We start from the raw sequence: 16,736 nt of genomic DNA, 5'->3' as shown, positions 1-16,736 counted from the left end.
ATGACTTAGTGACTAAACAACAAGAATTATTTTTTGGCATAATCTCAGTGCTGGTGTCAGCCAGTTTTCTAAGGAGTTATATTTCCTTTTAGTGGAAAACAGTATTCAGAAACCAAGATCTAGGTGCTAGATGGTCCTGTTGCTGGAGAGCTATTTTCTTTTTCAGTGGCCTGAACTAGGAAAGACACACATTTACCTGACAACTTCAATTCCCTATAACAGTCTTCTCTTTCCATCTTTGTATCTCTCTTCTCAACAATGAAAAATCTTTCACCTAATATCTTTAATATACTTATTTGTTCACACCTGAGATTCAAAAGTTGTTTCAGAATTGCTAACCCATGCCATCTATGGGGTCGCACAGAGTCGGACACGACTGAAGTGATTTAGCAGCAGCAGCAGCCAGTACAAAAAGAAAACCTACTAACTAGAGTTCAGCACTTGTTTACAGTTCCTCATTGAGGCTATATTTACACACAGTGAAATGTTCAGTTATGAAGGGTATAGTTCAGTTATGAAGGGTAAGTTTGGATGAATATATACAATTCTGTAATGATTCACCTATTCAATAAATAGGAGAGTTCCTTGATCCCAGAGAGTTTCCTCGTACCCACTTATAGTCAACCCACAATACTTCAGCTCAGTTCAGTTCAGTTCAGTTGCTCAGTTGGGTCTGACTCTTTGTGACCCCATGGACTGCAGCACACCAGGCTTCCTTGTCCATCAACAACTCCCAGAGCTTGCTCAAACTCATGTCCATTGAGTCGGTGATGCCATCCAACCATCTCATCCTCTGTTGTCCCCTTCTCCTGCCTTCAATCTTTCCCAGCATCAGGGTCTTTTCCAATGAGTCAGTTCTTTACATCAGGTGACCAAAGTCGCACAATACTTCATTGGCAACTTATTTTTTTAATTCTGTCACCATACATTACTTTTACTTATTCCTTGAACATCCTAGAAATGGAATCATTTAGAATATACTCTGTTGTGCCTGACTTCTTTCACTTAACATAGACTACTTGAGATTCATTATTGTTATTGTATATCCCTAGTTCACTGTTTTGTAATTACATACCTCCATTTCATGGATATGTCATAATTTGTTTTTCTTGTTGATGGACATTTTGGTTTTATCTCAATTTTACCTATCATAGATAAGGTGTATAGACATTCTTGTTCAAATATACAGTATGTCTTTAGCTATTTTAGTGGCTGATCTAGAGATTACAGTATACATCTTTAAGTTACCACAGGCAAAATTCAAATAGTATTTTAGTACTTCACAAGAAGTCTAAGGACCGTACTACACCTTTGCAACTCCATTTACACCTACTAATGTTTTGTTGTCTTATATTTTTCTGATACTTCTATGAAACTCACAATTACTTTTTCTATTTTGATTTAAACACTCATAGGTCTATTAAATAAATTTAAGAAAAATGGCACGAACAAGTTATCATTTGTATTTGCCCAGATATTAACCTCTGATGCTACCTTTATTTCCTTTACATTTCGGTTTTTATGATATACTTTCTCTTTAGGTTGAAGAAATACTGTTGAGCATTTTTTTAAAATAATTCAGGTCTTTTAAAAATTTTTTAAAAGAATGATTTTATTTCACCTTCATTTTAAAGGGTATTTTCAGTGTATACAAAATTGTGGAATAAAAGTTATTTTGTTTTCCTCCTAGGGCAATTTAAATATGACATCTAGCCTCCATTAATGAGAACTTAGTCATCATTCATATTAATTGTGCCCCTGTATGTGTAATGTTTTGGCTCCTTTTCTGTCTGCATTAAAATTTTCTGTTGATGTTTGGTTTTCAGAAGTTTGACTGGCATGTTTTTCTTTGTGTTATCCTGCTTTGGGTTTTCTGGGCCTCTTGAGTTTATAAGTGAATATTTCTCATAAAATTCATAAAAAATTGACCATTTTAAACTTTTTTTCTGCCTCATTCTCTCATAATATTCTTTTCTAAGATACTAATTGCATATATCTTAGACCATTTACTACTGTCCCACAAATCACTGAGTCTCTTTTGGTTTTTCAGTGTATTTTCTTCCTGTTTACTTGACTAGGTGATTGCTATTGATCTAACTTCAAGTTTACGGAATCCTTCTTTGCTTTTCCAATCTCTTTTTAAGCCCATCCACTGAATTTTTCATTTAAGATATTGTTTTCCCTTACAGACTTTCTATTTGGTCCTTTAAAAAGAAAGCAAACTTCAATTTCTCTCCTGACATTTCTCATCAGTGTGCTCATTATGACCATAGTTTTTCTTTAAGTATTTGAATGTATTTCTAATAGCTGATCTTTGCTTGCTAATTCCATTACCTGGGTCATTTCCAGGGTGATTTCTGTTGACTGCCTCTCTTCTTGAACACGAGTCACATTTCAGTGTTTCGCATCTAATAAATTTTGATTCTTTAGTAGACCTGTTCAGACATGTCTGACTCTTTGTGACCTCATAGACTAGCCTTCCAGGTGCCTCTGTCCATGGGACTTCCCACGCAAGAATACTGGAGTGGGTTGTCATTTCCTCCTCCAGGGGATCTTCCCAACCCAGGGACCGAACCTGCATCTTTTGTGTTTCCTGGAAGCTAGTGCCAGCTGGAAAGCCTGTATTAGTAGACAGCATGAGTTATATGTTAGAGACTCTGAAGGGTGTTTTCTTTCCCAGAACAGTGTCAATTTTCTTGTAGCAGGCAGTTACCTTTGTTGGACTCAAACCCTGTCTTGCCTGAAATGGACAGCAGCTGAAGTCTTTGTTCAATTAGTTTAGCCTTCCATATGTTGCTCCTCGAGTCTCCCATGCACATGATAGTCTGAAGGTCAGCCAAGTATTTGAATGGCATTTCCATGCAGATTTTGGAGCTCCCTTCTATTTGGCTTTCTTTTCTGGAAATTTTCTCTTTAATTTCCAGCCATCCAGGCAGCCTCAAACTTTGTCTTGTGACTCCTCAAGCCAGTTAAGACTATTTTCATTGTACAGACTGAAAAGTGCCCTTAGGTAGAAAGGTGCTTAATTGTTCACAAAGTGAGATGTGAGAGTCCCTTGTTTCAAGATCCAAACTATCATCACTTTCTGCCTGGTGCATACTTGCTTTCCCTATGATCCTTTAAAAGGGAGTATTTGCAATGCTAATGGAAAAAAAATAGAGGTGGTGAGATTAGTTATCTGTTAACTTATATGCCAGTCAAATGAAGTTTGTGATAAAGTTTCCAAGACACTGAAAATGATATTTGAACTTAGAAAATCAAACTGTGAGTTATCTGTGGCAGTAAATCAGAGGCTGTCATTACAGGTGAAATTTTAGGTTAGAAAAATACAAAATTAATATTCTGTTATTCTGTTTATTTTTAAAGATGGAAATTATTATGTACATGAGATTAGTACCTGTGAATGGTGTACATTTGAACACATTTCAGTGGTACTGATTGAACTATTAAATTAACAACAGAGATCGGTAATCTTTATTATTTTTTTGAACTGTTTCTGCTGAATATAAATTGTACACAATATCTAATAATTATCTATAGTACTTGCTGTGTCCAAACAAAAATACAAATTACATTTCTCCAGCGATATGGTTTCCATCTAATTCAAATTGATGTGTAAAGTAGCACAACACATATATCAGGAACAGGTAAAGCTCAGAGATTCATGGCTCTACTATGGGGTTTTAAGAAACATATTTTATTCCTTTAATTGACATGGATAAAGGGAGAAACATTCAGATTTATTCATTATTAATTGCATATCTGAGAGGCATTTGAAAACTTACCATCGAATTTAACCTTAGAGCCCCTGCCTTTTATTATCATTTTTTTCTAATTAGAGAGAATGCCGAGTCCTGACTAGGAAAGTGAAACAAAATTGGCAAGATCCAAGTTGTGGTTCAAATATAGTTGTATTAATTCACATAACCATTTACCAAACACAGTTATTGGGAGAATTTATGCTTGTAAATACTCTGTATTAGTCAGCAGATGGCATGCATTGTACATTAACCATTCCACCCTGTTATTGCACGTACTACAGAAGAGAAAGCATCTGGTTTTCTCAAAAAGACACATTATTCCCTCATTTGCAGTTTAGTGTTAATTTGTGAACTATTTACTGATAATCAAAGAAGGTGATATTTCATCTTCATTTAGTTTGTGTAGCAGATTCAGTCGAGTCTAAGATGGGGTAAAAATACACAAGCAGTTCCGTAGCAAGCTTCAGCATCTAGAAAAAAACGATCCTGAGCAGTTGTTTTCCTGCTTTGGCTGGAGGCTTGCACAGGAGGAAGAAGCCTTTTGGATGCAGTTTCTGAGTGCCTTCCATGAATTTCAGAAATATAAAACCCATTCCCTGCTGTGTATGAATAACCACATAAATTCAAAATCCAGGAAACAAGTAAATCCACAAAAACAGACAACTAAATTTACTTCTAAGTCCTCTATTTAAGCTAACACTAGAATAGCCTAATTGGAAAATCTCTGTGTATAAAAGTATGCACGTGTTCACAGGCTTCCCTTTGAGTGGTTTCAAAGAAGAATTTGGCTGGTAATGCTCTAACCTAGCATATTTCTTGTTGAACTGATAGCCATCTGTCAGCCTGGCCTGATGCCAATTCCCAAGGCATTGGGTCACTCTTTGCAGGGTCTGAATTATGTCTGTTAAAGTTCAGGGAGATAAGGTCCACAATATATAAGAGATTGAACAAGGAGAGAAACAGAAACAGGAAATGCACACACCTCACCAGGCAAAATGGGAGAACAGACATTTGCCTCTCTTCATACTAGTTTTTTTCTGTGTTGAATATAGAATGACTCTCAGGTTGGGATTGATGCCCTTTTAACCTTGAACTTGCTTGAAGTCCTGTTATATTGGGGAAACACGAATAACTACATAATGTTGAAGTCCCTTATTCCTAAAGATATATACTAATAAAGAACCATTGAGAAGGGAGTCAAAACCAAAAGTAAAATGAAACTTAACATTTTTCTTTAGATTACAGAAAAAAAGTGAAATATATTCTCCTGAGGAAATAGCACATCTCTCTCTCTCTCTCTTAGTAATTGTAACCCTTAGCAGTTTAGATCTGTGTTTCATTTCAAGAGATATTTCCATTTTCAAAGAAGAGTAAGATATTTCAAATGAAAAACATTACTTTGGTGCTAAAGGACTTTGGGGTTTGATTTATTCAGTGTCTGTGTTTAGAGTTGTAGATCAAGGACATTAATGAAAATGTTACTTATTCAACTTTTTGGTAGGCTTCAGAAGACTTTAGAAATGTTAAATGATCAGCCGAGGAGAAAAAGTGTCTTGATTTTACTGTGTAGGTAGGAGCCTGGCTCTGCACGTGGGAGTTCTGAGTGGGATTCGCTGCTGGCTTCCAAATAAGCTAAAAGTAGCTCAGTGGTGGCTGTTAGTGATAGATGACTGTATTTTGCTGCCCATTTCTTCCATACTGTGGACTGTGGGGAGCATTTTGTTGGGATGGGTATTCCCCTTTTATCAATTTCTTAAGGAAAACTGGGGACTATAGAGATGAGACGATATATATGAAATGGGCAAAACTGTAGCTGTTCCACATACTTAAAAGAACTGGGAGAAGTCTGTGTTGTACAATGAGATCTCTACACTGCAGGGTTATGTCCTGAGTCTGTCTTTGGTGATTGGCTTGCATTCCAAGTTTCCTCTGGCCTGAGGCTGCACTGATTCAACAGCTTGAGAAGAAAGTATGTCCGTATTTTGAACGAATTTGTCCCATACAGGTGCCTTGAGGTTATTGGCTCTTTCAGGAAAACCTGTTTTCATTGGCAAGTAAACTGACATGGGAGAAAAAAGGCACCATTTCCTTTTCTGAATGACAGGAAATGGATGCCATAAGCGATGTGAGTCTGCTTTATTGTAATGACAAGAGATATACAAATCAGATTGTCACTCGTGCTTGGTGGATGGAGGTGACCTGAGGCCACAGGCAGTCATTAGACCCAGAGGTGCCTCATACTCCAGGCTTTGGCATCAGGCCATATTATACTCTGAAGCCAGCTGGCTGGCCATTAGGGAAAACCAAGGCAACTTCAGCTAATTAGGGGTTAAAATATGGCCATGTAAAAAATGCAGAAAAACACAGCAGCGTCTTTTCTAACTAAATATAATCTTTCTGATTATTAGAGAATCAACAAACACCAGATGCATGAACTCACTCCTCATTTCTCACATTCTCCCTTATCTCCACTGGCCTTGGTACCCCCGCCTGCTCAGCAAGGCACGAGGCAGCATATAATCATGTCACTCTTGTCACCAAGTCTCCTTCTCAATGAAATTCAGGTGTCTAAATAGAAAGGAGTGATGGCAGATTTTTCCCCTTCTTTCAGCAGAAAGCCAAGGAAATGCTTTCAGAAGATGAAAACTACACTTTTGTGTCATCACAAATCATCTGTATAACACTTGGTGCACAAATATTGAACCTCTTTGTGTCAGCTGTTTATTGCTTGGGTTAGGACAGGAATACATTTTCTATGTCAATACTTGATTAGGTGAAAAATTCCCTGCAAGTAGAAGCTGAGTTACTTGTGCAGAAATGGGCTGTACTGAAGACAAAACAGAAGCCCTTGTGAGATAATTAATATTATTTGTTTGAGAAAAATTGGTATTTCATAACAAAATGATATTAACAGACTTGAAGTTCATATTTAATAGGCTTTCCAAAAACTTCAAATCATTTAAATCATCACTTAGACAATAGGCCTGTGGATCAAAGGTGGATCAAGAAATATTAACAGATGAAAATACAAATGTTACAATAAAATTAATGCTCACCTACTGTGCATGCACCAGGCATATTTCCCTGCTGTGAAAACTCTGTCTGAACTATCCCAATCATGCAACTTATTCCCATTTTAGAGATGATTAACCCGAAAGCAGAATCTGATTCAAATTTGGGAATCCCTAGTTCGACCCCAGGTACTGTCTTTAGTATCCAAACCAGGTATATGTTTGTCCACATTTATGTCTGTCTTTACCATGCAGCCTTTGCTACTATCCTAAATCCAATTTATGTGTTTATATGATTTAAAAGTTGAGGTCAGTGTGCAGCCTTGATTGAATTTTCCATCTCTGTGATCACTGTCATTGCTTAATTTACTGCTAGAGCTGGTAAAATATCTACCAGGACACCTGCTGGAATGTTGCCATTGGAATGTACTAGTATTGTTCCCAACTGCTCAGAAAAATATATTGTTTGCTTTACTCTGGAACCTTAAGGCAATGGTGTGAGTTTATTTACACATAAATAAAACTGCCATACTGCATTCCACATTTGGTCTTAAGAAGGCTGGCAGGTGACAGCATCTTGACAATAAGGGAATTAGTATTGATGGGTGACTGTCTTTGAAATATGGGACTTTTACTGAATTTTTTACTTAAAATCAACAAAATGCACACCATTAAAAATTGATAATTAGGTCATACAAACGTCAAATACCATAGTTTCCATCCTGTTTTCACAGCTCTGCCTGCCGGGCTGACATCTGTTCCACATCAGAACACCTACACTCTGAAGTGATGTGTCACAGAAGACCCGTGGCATATTAAGAAATGAGTAATGAAAACCTTTAGAGTGTGTGGGAAGTTTTGGATCACTGACCTGGAGGGCCAGATATAGTATAGAGGTGTGAAGCTTCCTTTAAATTAAAGGATCCATAAAGTGTGAGAATTTGCAAGAATGTCTTCATAGTGACATTCTTCTTCCCTCTTGGATTGGTTGAGTTCAGGTAGAGACAGACTTTAAAATTACCAAGGCAGTCTCTACATAAAAACCAAAGGTCAATATGAAGTGTGCTTTAGCTTGGCATTCACATTCTCCTATCTTTTGCTAATGTTATTGTTAGCAGGAAGAGCATAATGCAGGGGTCCCCAGCCTCCAGGATCTAATGCCTGAAGGTCTGAGGTGGAGCTGATGTAATAATAATAAATGCACAATAAATGTAATGTGCCTGAATCATCCTGAAACCACTCCCCCCACCCCCATCCATGGAAAAATTGTCTTCCACGAAACCCATCCTGGGTGCCAGAAAGGTTGGGGGCCTCTGGCATAATATACCCACTTAAAAAGTGGTAAGTTTTTAGGCACCAGATTTCCTTTCTGTTCTACCATATTTATACCATTTATTTTTTCCAAACCTAACAAGGCCAGTCTTGCTGCCTTCTCTGTCGTGCTGCTCCCATTTGTCTGACGTGCCCCACCCACTGTCCCACTCCCTCCTCCTTTCCATCTGTTAAAATGTCCCCAATCTTCAAAAGCCATTTCTCCTAAAGAGCCTTTGCAGATGTCTGTACAGGCTATGTATGTTCACTTTTTCCTACTTTGATCTCTCATATGGACAAATGATCTGTATATCTGTATATTGACACACCTAGTATTTTTGCCTTTGTCACTATGGTTCCTAGATTCTATGATCTCTATCTCTTTTTTTTCCTGAAAATTAAGGTGATATTCTTTTTCTTAACTAATACAATATTGTAAAGTTTAAAAATAAAATAAAATTAAAAAAAAAAAAGGTCTCAAAAAGTTCCATTTGCGGGGTTTGCTAGTTCTTTCTGTGCTCTGCGAATGTTTTATGTATCCTGTGTGAATTGAACTCATTCTCTCTTATCTTATCACCTCTTGTGTACTTCAAATATCTCTGGACCATGTTTGTTTTATTCTTTTTAGTTTGAAAATCATGGTCCTTGATAGCGAAGATTCAATCAAAATAAATGTTGAGAGGTTCCACATTCTCAGATAAAACCACTGACTTCCAGACACCATGCTTTTTTCTGGATTCATAGAGTCCTCTTTCTTGCCCCAGGTATTATAAGTTGAACAAATTTTGAGCTCTAACTTTCCCAGATAGCTTTTATCCTTTAGGATGAACCTTCTGTTTGTAATCTCCAGCCAACACATCACAGTGCCTTTTACCCTGAATTTTCTAGAAACTATTCTCATGTCCTATAGCCCATTTCCCAGGTGGTGCTAGTGGTCAAGAACCCCGCTGCCAATGCAGGAGATGTAAGAGACTCAGGCTCAATCCCTGGGTTGGGAATCAGCTGGAGGAGGGCATGGCAACCTACTCCAGTATTCTTGCCTAGAGAATCCCATGGACAGAAGAGCCTGGTGGGCTACAGTCCAGAGAGTCAGACACAACAGAAGTGACTTAGCACACAGCACACATAGCCCATTTCAGGCTCAGTACATTCCTTTAATTTCAGTTGGAAATTTTCATCTGATCCATCGCTTTCTCCCAGTTTTATGTCTTCTACTTTACCCTCAATTTTCTAGTGAATGGAAATGAGCATGTTTGCATGCTGTCTCTTCAATTGGCAGAGCAATGGAATTATCAACACTGAAAGTCATGAATTTATTGTATAATCTCCACTTAACAGAATGTGACTTCTAGCAGATGACCAGATGCTGCTGCTGTGTTGGGTCTCTTGACAGTTTCAAATTGGGCATTAATGACAGACTGTCTTTGTTCCCACTTGGAGGTCAAGGGAAATCACATTAAGGATTAGATTTCAGTCCATTCCTTCTCTTCAGGAATCATCTCCGTTCCTCTGTCAGATCTGGTCTCCTCTGCCTTGTCTACTTTTTTTCTCTGCACTAAATGTTTCCTCGGCCTAAAACATACTCAGAAACTATTACATCTGGAGCACATGTCCCATGATAAGCAGTGTCCAACTTCTCTCCTCCCTTCTCAACCAAGCTTCCTCATGAAATATTTTACATTTACTATCTTTGCAGTTTCTCAGTTACTAATTTGTTCCTCACTCAAAGAAGGGTGGCTTTTGTTCTTAGGTTTCTTAGAAATATGTCCCAACACATCACTGAATCCAATGACTTTTCTACTGTTTCCTCTTTAAAAGTTTCCTTCTCAGATTTCTGTGAGAGTACTCATCTTGGTTTTCTTTGTATATATCTGCCAGTGATTGTATTTCCCAATGTGAGTTTTTTTCCTCTGAGTAAGCTCAATTTTAAGTATCCCTCCGGCCAAATCCTATCTTGTAGATACTGCCTAAATCCTCTGTATTCATCCTGTGTTTTTTTCCTGGGTTACCTCCCCCTGACACATGGCTTCAGCGCCTTCCTAAATGCTGTTGAATTCCTCATGAATCTTCTAATCTAGAATTCATCCCTGAGCTCCAGATATCCATAGCCACTGTCTATTGGCTTTGCCTCTTCCAGAGGTTCCACAGATTGCTAAAGACAGAATCCGAAGAGTTTGGTTATTCACTGCCCTGAAGGTCCCCTTTCCCAGTCGTACCTCTTGACTGTCATGCTGTCTGGTTTTAGATCTTTGCCTCCCCTCCAGCCAAATCCTAATTTTATTTCTCTTTTGAAGATACTGGCGTTGCCTTTAAATGGGAACCGGGTGCCTTCTGATAGTGTGGAGGCCGTGGTGGTACATGGAACAGTCGAGGATGGAGAGCATATAATATTGAATTGATGCTTGTAAAAATAATTATTTTCCCAGATACTGGTTATTACCTAATACTAAGTATTTCCCTTCCTTTGTCTCTTGTAGCTATGTAATAGATTTAAATAATTTTTCTGAGGTTACAGCCAAAACTGGCAGTTAGCTTTAGTCACTACCTATCACATATGTAACAGGCAATTATTTAATTTTTTCAACAACCATGAAACAGAAGGTAAGATCACTGTTATAAAGATTACCCCCCACACACAATAAAAAAAAAAAACCAAAGGAAAGAAAATAGATTCAGAGAGGTCAGTTAGCTTTCCTAAAGACAAACAGGATTCAGCCATGGGTGTATGTGGGTGTACCTGTACACCCATGGCTGATTCATGTCTATGTATGGCAAAACCCACCACAATACTGTAAAGTAATTAGCCTCCAATTAAAATAAGTAAATTAATTTTTTTTTAAAAGACAAAATACATAGGATTCAAACCTAGGTATTTGGATTCCAGTGTCGAACCTTCTTTCCTTTTGAGCATAGAGCTTATTTATAGGTTTTGACCACAAAAAAATCTTGTAGGTAACTCTTTTTTGTTAATGGATTCAACTATTTGCATAATTATGATATACACAGTCATTAACCTAAAAATTTTTAAAGAATCTACATCCTCAGACAAATGTCAATATCTGTGATTATGTTCAGAATCACCTAGTGGTATAAACTACAGAGTAACTGTACTTTGAGCTGTGTGATGCGATAATCTTTAAGGAGATGGTCCCCCGCGTAAAGCTTTTGTTTGAGGATATGTTTGATTTACTCTGGGAAGGTTAATGATTTTTTCACTGTAACTGCACAACAGTAAGTATTACCTGAGATTGACTAGAATTAAATGCTGACAGAAATGGACCTTGGGAATCCCTTTCAGATTATCAGATATCTCAAACATTTTTGGAAATCAGCAGGTTTCTTAAAGAGGGACAAGACAATCATTTGGAGAAAAGACAGAAATTAAAACAGCATTTTAAAATGTAGTTTAAAAAAATTCAGAGTAAAAAGAAACCCACATATTTTGAAAACAGACACAGTGACTTTGTACTCAACATTTCACTGAAACAGAATAGTTAAGCAGATATTACAATTTGAAACCAAAAAGGATGGTTTTCTTTATTTTTGTGGCAGACAGTTACTGTGTGTGTATTCTCCTTAACACTTAGAGCCAGTTAATGATTAATAGTGTCAATCATTGCAGTGAATAGTTCAGTTTATGTCTAAAATCAAATAGTGATTGTGAAATAATTTGCAGCTTGGTGAAGAGGGAGTATTTCCTGCTGCTTCGAGGGAGCTGGTATGGTTATTTCTCTACCAAAGATTTTAGCATCCCACAAATTGAATTAGAGTCTTGTTTGACCTGCTATGAAGGAAAGATGCTCTTGATGGCAGTAGAATTCTTGTCATAGACTTTCCAAGTGCATGGCATTATCTCAGTTCAGCTTTTTATAGTATATACCTCTGCCGTGTGGGCAGCCTAGCCAAACAGCACCTATAAGCTGAGTCCATGTTAGGAGAACATCTAGATTTAAGCTGCAGCCTAGAACAGTAACAATTGATAAACTTCAGTTGTACGAAGCTGAGTCAGTATATCTGTACTTTCATAATGTTGACAGGGTGGCATTCACATTTCTATTTCTGGGTGTACTCACTCCAGGCCCACCCTCACACATGGAATTCCTCTAAATAAACTCAATGCTGCTAATCATCTGACTCATTAGCAAGTGTTTCTTCCTGCCTGAACCTAAGTGGGTGCAATGGACGATGGACTACTCTTTAAATCCCGTGGAGTACACATCTGCTCTCTTTGCTTTCAGATTTTTTTGATGTCAGTAGCATAATTAAAAATAAAAATGTACAGCTTTGTCAGTAGAGACAAGCTGGTTAATATCCCTGAAATATAATCATCCAATAGTTAATAACCATACTAGTGAAATATTTAGATATTTATGGATAATGTATGCTTTAGATAGAAGGAAGAACATCTACCAAGAAACTCAGAAAAGTTCCTTAAATTTTGATCTTTTCTCTCTGCCTGGAATGCATCCTCCCCTTTTTACTGCTTCTTTATCGCTTTGTCAAGACACCTCTTGACCCAGGCCACAGTTATGTATCTCTCCTCTGAACTTGAAGTTTTTAAAATATACCACCTGTGTGGTACTTGTTTAAATAAATATAGCCGTATATGAATTGTATTGTTTTTCATTTTTATAAAATAGTAGGTTATAGAAATTCTCAGTTATTTGGCTTAAATCCCCAACTAAATTAAGATTTCATGGAAGGTGAGAATTTATGTTTTGTTATTCTTATCCCTAGCATTCAATTTTTCACATGGTTCATCCTCAAGGGTTCTTTTTTTAAAATTTTTTTAAAATTTATTTTAATTGGAGGGTAATTACTTACAATATTGTATTGGTTTTGCCATACATCAACATGAATCTGCCACGGGTGCACATGTGTTCCCCATCCTGAACCCCCCTCCCACCTCCCTCCCCATACCATCCCTCTGGGTCAAGGGTTCTTTGGAAATTTATTTATGTTTCAAAAACCATAATATATTATATTTGAATTGAATGATATCCTAATATCAATTACCAAAATATTAGATAGATAGGATTACTAAATGATGCCATTTATTTTCATTATATCAGTGACTGACTTCCTTACCCTGACTCTCATCCCCACATGAGTCTGCACACCCTCAGTCTGTCCCCATGTCCCAAAACCCACTGCCCCAATCCCTTCCACTGATCTCCAGAACTCCTGTTATTCTTGAACCAGAAAAAATTCCATATGTCATAACTCCATATAGCCTAATTCTCTTTTTTTAATTACTTTTTATTGGAGTATAGTTCATTTACAATGTTGTGTTATTTTCTGCTGAATAGCAAAGTGAATCATTTATACTAATTTTCTTTCCAAAACCGTCCATTTACCTTCTTACTCTATCCCAAGCCTGAATTTCCACTGAGAAAATACTTCCTCTGCAGCTTCCTTCTTTACTACTCCATTATTTCATAGCCTCCCCCCTCCACCTGCTTGTGCCATGGTCCTAGGGATGGGGACCCTCCTTGTTCCTTACCAGCACTTCCAGGCTACCCTTCTACCAACTTCCCCTCCCCCAACATGTGTTCCTCCCAATCTCTAGTTGCTTTGGCCTCAAACTTGAGAGGGAGCTTTGATTTTTTGGTCTTTCTCTCCCAACTCCTCAGCAAATACTTTTTGTTCTACTTTCAAAATATGTCCAGAATTCAACCTTTTCCCACCCTTCCATGGCTGCCATCCTGGTCTAGTCATCATTGTCACTCACTTTGATTATTACATTTTCAGAAATGGTCTCTCTGCTAAGTTCTCTATCCTCAGATGACTATGACTCAACAGGCCAGAGTCATACTTCTAAAACATGTCCATCCTTTTCAGTTATGTCACTTATTGTCTCTTTATCCTCCAGTGGCTTTGCCATTTCATTCAGAGCTAAATACAGACCTCTTCCAGTGGCTGAAGGCTTGCTCTTGATCTAGTCTTCTGCTGCCTGTTACTGTCTTACTAGTACCAACCTTGCTGCCTCCACTTCTTCCACTGGCATCCTTGCTGTTACTGGAACACATCATGCAGGGAGTTTGTCCTGCATTTCCCTCTGCCTGGAACAGCCAGCCAGCTCATGGCTTTCTGCTGCACTTCTTGCAGTCACTGTTCAACTCATTTCATCAGTCAGGGTTTTGCTGATCATCTTTGATGAATAGTCGCCTTCACTAGCATTCTTTAGCCAGTGCATCCTAATATAGGTATCTCCCTAGCTAGCATTTATCACATTTGACACATCATGTATTTATTGTTTTGTCATTTCCACCAGAAAGGAGTCCAACAAGTCCCTGACATACAATAAACATTCAGTACATATTGTGATTAAGTGAAAAGTATATTCAACTCTGTTATTTTTTTTTTTTAGCTAAGCACATTGTGGCCTATGTCCATTTTAATGAGCTAGTTATATTTGTATAGAATTTGCTTCTGAATTGATCTTGGAACTTCAGAAACTTACTAGTCAGAACTCTCTAGCTTCACTTTGTCAAAGTAAGTGTGATTTTTTAAAATGGAGAAATTTCAGTTGGAAATTCACTTGATATATCTACTTCCAAATAAAGCATATGTAGAGTATAAATCTCCCAATTGTTTTATCAGACCCTAATGCTAGCAAAACTGCCGGGAGCCGGCATATTGCATATTGAGTGCATATTGCATATTGAGTGCAGCACTTTTCAGGATCTGGAATAGCTCAACTGGAAATTCTATCACTGCCGGTAGCCAGTGTGAGGAACTCCGCCCATGACAAAGGTCATGAGGAAGGAGGCTCGGCATACGCAAAGGCGGGATCGAGCTTCAGGAGTCCCCCTGGAAATTCTCGAGCATATACCCCCAAAACCAGTCTGCCTACTTTCTGCTTTGTGCTTTCACCTACACCTCTGACTTTACGGGGGGCTGTCCCCCACTACCTCTCTGAAAAAAGTTAGCTTACAGCTCCAGTTAATAATTCCTGGGTGTGACAGTGTTTAACCTACAAACTCCTTTGGAAATCCTCTAGCCTGCCTGAATAGGTTTTTCCGGCCACATGTGATTGTTCAGAGCCTCCCAACTGTGAGAGGCAGGAGATGTTCTAAACTGTCTAAACACAGATTCTTTTGAGTAGTTAAAAGATTGATTAGAAATTGTATTGGTGAAGGGATTTTCACTTGTTGGGCCAATGTTTGCTGCTAAGTTTCCATATCCCTTACCTACTGTGTCCCTGGCAGTGTATTGGTTAATATAATTGGTGTAAATAGTAGCTTTAATGTTTGTAACCTGGGACCCTTGAGTTAATTCTTTTTCTTGTTGTAGCCCACCACACCTTTTCGCTGTAGGAATGCAACTTTATCTAATGCTTTTGGAGGGTGGCTCCTGACCAATCACCTTTAGAGAAAAATAAGTTTTCTGAAGAAAAGGTCTTAAAATGTTAACAGGCCTCCGGGCCAGAAGATGATGCAAATCACCTAAGCTTTTGCATATGATAAGTTTGCAGGAAGAAAGCCTGGCTTGCTGCAAGACTCTACCCCTTCCCCCATTATCCTCTGTGCATAACTTAAGGTATAAAAACTACTTTGAAAAATAAAGTGCGGGCCTTGTTCACCGAAACTTGGTCTCACCATGTCGTTCTTTCTCTTACCTTCTGGCTGAATTATTCAGCCTCTTTTCTGCACTAAATTTCCTCACTGAGCTATCCTTATTTCAGCCTCTTTTCTCCACTGAATTTCCTCACTGAGCTATCCTTATTTCAGCCTCTTTTCTCCACTAAATTTTCCTACTGAGCTATCCTCATTCTATTACTCTTTATATCCTTAATTAACGTTTAATTAAGCAGTTGTTTCCTGATCTTCGCCTACGCCGTCTCTCCTTCGAATACCCTGGTTCAGCCGGGGCTGGTCCCCGGCAGGTGGCGCCCGAAACAGGGACTTTCGAAGGTAAGCTCCCCAAAGCAATCAGAGCCATCAGCCCTATTGCTCCCCGTTCTCGGAACAACTGGGTGACCAGCCCTCTTGTTCCCCCACGGAGCAGTTTGGGTGACCAGCCCTACTGCTCCTCCCTTGGAACAGTTTGGGCCATCAGCCTACTGTTCCTCCCCCGGAACAATCTGGGTCACCAGCCCTATTGTTCTTCCAGTGTTCGGGACGGCTAGGACCCCACTCAAGGGTGCCGCGGACCCCCCTGTAGGATAGACAGGGCGAGAGGAGTGGGAAGTGTTGAAAGTGTTAAAGAGTTAGACTTAGAGAAAGAAAACGGTTTTCTGAAGTTAAAAGGCCAAAGAAGAGCCTGATCTTTTAAAAGCTAAAAGCTTTATCTTCTATTATACTTAATTTTCTGACATGGGTAACACTGAAACTAAGAATGGCAACTCTTTATACAAGTAATCTTGAAACTGTTAAAGAGGCTACTGTTAATTTAGATACTTGGGTGAAGGTAAAAAACAACTAAAAGCTTATCCTATAAATATGATTAAAAATGTTCTGGACCCTCATCATGAGGCTGTGGGATAGTCTATGGGAGAGGCTATAGCGGTGGATGGTAGTGGGTCTCCACCTTCTGCGCAGATCATATTTTCTGCCATTGACGAAGAAAAGGAGGGAGACTGTGCTCTACCTCCGGAGGTAGGAGAGGGCTTACAGGACGCTGCGGCCGGGCGCCCTGGAGAGCTCCCTCC

At 38.5% G+C, this 16,736-nt stretch overlaps 1 long non-coding RNA gene across 1 annotated transcript in view; it reads left to right on the top strand.

Annotated features, from left to right (window-relative positions):
* LOC139181154 (uncharacterized) overlaps nt 1-16,736 on the top strand; it is a 94,442-nt gene that overhangs the window by 12,072 nt on the left and 65,634 nt on the right. The window lies entirely within an intron of this gene.

This window comes from Bos indicus, chromosome X (assembly GCF_029378745.1).
Source record: "Bos indicus isolate NIAB-ARS_2022 breed Sahiwal x Tharparkar chromosome X, NIAB-ARS_B.indTharparkar_mat_pri_1.0, whole genome shotgun sequence".
NCBI classification, from domain to species: Eukaryota; Metazoa; Chordata; class Mammalia; order Artiodactyla; family Bovidae; genus Bos; species Bos indicus.
This window is presented reverse-complemented; position numbering and strand designations above follow the sequence as displayed.